The sequence below is a fragment of the Morone saxatilis genome, unplaced genomic scaffold (genome assembly GCF_004916995.1).
Source record: "Morone saxatilis isolate NCDOM2014 unplaced genomic scaffold, NCSU_SB_2.0 Contig9, whole genome shotgun sequence".
Lineage (NCBI taxonomy): Eukaryota > Metazoa > Chordata > Actinopteri > Moronidae > Morone > Morone saxatilis.
Genome location: NW_023340268.1, coordinates 2,635,375 through 2,638,408, shown reverse-complemented (window position 1 = coordinate 2,638,408; position 3,034 = coordinate 2,635,375).

The window sequence follows — 3,034 nt, the reverse complement described above, 5'->3', positions numbered from 1 at the left end:
TTATTATTATTATTATTTAGCCGTGTTACCCACATAAACCTGGGTTAGAGTAAAACTGTAACATTGACCACCTACCTGTAACAAACCTGTCACTTCATGAACCCTTCATCATTTAAAAAATAAGTTTATGAGCAAGTGTTAGGAATAAACTCCTGGAAAATGATTTCTTAGAAAGAGTGGGAACTCTGAGTTTACTTATAAGTTTTTATGTAGCTCTCAGTTGTATGTCTATATGTATCTGTGCATCAGTTAAACCTACAAACAGCAGAGAGCAGCCTTTAAAAAACGTAAATATGTTGTAAATATATATATATATATATATTGTGCTAGGATCCATGTCGAGCTGCTGCGCGCTCCTGGAGATATAAAGCCGCAGTATGTCACACTTCATTTCACATGACAGCCTGTCAGCTCTGTAATTGTTTTCATCAGGAGATTTCTGGGACCTGAAATTGGAAACCCTGCTGTGCTCAGGAAAGCTATGATTTGACAAGTTATGCTGTTTCCTTCCTTCATAAGTTGGATGAGAGTGACACTTTTTACTCGCAGAGAAAAGATGTTTTAATAAGCACATGTCTCCGAGACTGATGGGTTGATGTGCTGAAGCTGCTCTGTGGTCGCTGGCACCGATGCTACAGATAACGTTAGAAAGGTTTTTCTCCATAATGTTTCATGTTTACTTTAGAGAATAAATGTGCCGTCACCTGGTAGAGGACACATCATTTAAGGGAGAGTGATAAGGAATACAGCTGGGTGAAGAGTTAAAGGCAGAACTCATTTAAAGTGTGTGAGGGAGCAGCTTCAGTTTGTTATTCCAACATAACCGAGGAGCTCTCTGGAAATCCAATAAACTGAATTTTAGCTCTTTTAAAATGTCTCAAATAAGATTTTAAGTTACGCTACTTGTTTAAAGTTGCATTTTCAGTCTCACTATTATGTGTTTTTTGGGGAGAAATTTGTATTAATCGTGCTGTAACAAACTACAAAAAGAAACTACTGACCAACATTGATCTTCCTTCAAATCCTTTATACTTTTATTTCACCCGTACGGCCGTAAAATGGGTCTTACATTTAATTCATAATGTTCTTAAAAAGTCTTAAATTTAACCTGTTTAAACCTTACATCAGTTGCATGTAAAAACCATTTTATAACTGTTGTGTGTCTGTTGATTTAAATAGGTTTTCCCTCTGTCTTTAGGACACTGTTGAACCTAAAATGAACTGTTTTAATAGAAGCGTTGGTGCGTTGAACATCCTGGGGCAGAAATATGTTGTAGTTGCACTTACAGTGAAAACTGTTTTGCTTTTCAGACCGTTTAAAACAAAGGTTTACACATATGTTTGTAAGGGCTCTATTACGGGGCGATAAGTCTGTTTTAACACTTTTGTGTTGTCACCTTGGACGTATTTTAACACATTGGAGAAGTTGCTCCTGACAACCAGTCTGTAGGAAACAGATTCAGATGCTGCTGAGAGGAGAAAAACAAAACAAATATATCTCTATACATTCATGGTCAACCAATCAGCAGCTGGCAGTGCACTAATTGGTTTTTCTGGATTGGTTTAAATGCCACCGGTTATTTAGCTGCCGTGCTGATTGCTTGGAAATGAACCCTGCAGACTGTAGATCAGGTAGCTTTCAGACTCCTGCTGGTTTTCTTTCCTCAGTTAGTTACCTGCATTAAACCGGTGTAACAGGTGTAAAGTAGTTCCCCGGTAGAAGAGAATGAAACACAGGTTTGACAGCATGCTGCCTTGTGTCATCCTTATTATATTACTTATAAAGTATAAAGATAACAGAAATCAGTGTGTGCTGTTGGTTTTAAGCCGTCCCAGTGAGACAGAATTCAGATTTATTTGCTTTTGTACTCAGTAGTTGGGCAACAGATTTAATTTGACTAAGTTCGTTCTGTGGTTTGAGTTTGAGGATTGTGATTGATTCCAAGAATGATTTAAAAACAGCTTCTATAAGTGGTAAATGTGCTTATTGAAGCCTGAGGATGCTGCACAAATGTATCTTCTTAATATCACCGTTTGTTCTTGCGGTTCATCAGCTTTCTAACAGCATTAAAACCCTCTCTGCTTTTTTAACAGACACAAACATACAGAGGTTTTGAGTAACATCGTGTTTCCACTGTTGGTTAGAGGAAAATAATCATGAAGTTATCGTTTTGTTACTGCCAGAGATTCCTCAGATACGGGATGGGCCTGCGTCGTCCCCAGTGTCGCTCCGCTGAGCTCCAGACTGTACGCAGATGTGGAAGCACGTATGAGGATGTTTGGCTCCTCTGGTTTCTGTCTCGGGGGAGAGTCGTTCGTTCATGTCGAGCTCTCTCTGCGAAGCCAGAGGAAGGTCAGAGTAAAGAGCAGAATTAACCTCACACGAGACACGAGACTGCAGCAGGCTGTTACTTACAGCGACGGAAAGATTGTGAAGAAGGTGGAATCAAATTTAAGATTTGTATGTGTTCAGATGTCGCAGTTTATATTTGCAGATAGAGGCTGTAAAGAATGAAGCACTGGAGATGTGTGGGGGCGGCGGCGGAGGCGTCTTTATTAATGCCATAATTATTCTCAAGACAGGTGAATGTCACGAAAGTTGCCGTCATGTTGTACATCTGTTTCTTTTTTCTTGTTTTGGATCAAAACTGCAGCCATAGAAACTCATTCGGTGTATTATTACAAGAATATTGTCGGCTTGTTATGTTTCTGATTGGGAATCAGTCTGAATAACACAAGCTCCAGTTTCTGTATTCGTACTGTTCCTCGATGGGTTAACAGCTACTGCTCCCTGTAGTGACCCACATTTTAAAGAATACATGTTCTCCCTAATTGGTTATAAAAAAATAAACCTTGGAGATTGAGAAATAAAACAGGAACATAATGAGTGAAGGTAATTGAAAATGCCAATCTCTAAATATCGCATTTCTTGACAGCAGGGATTTACTGAGCTTCAGCGTTTCTTCGTTTCCCCCTCGGCACAAAGACACCGTCCACCAGACCACCTTTTTTTAAAATCTGGCATTTAGCTCTG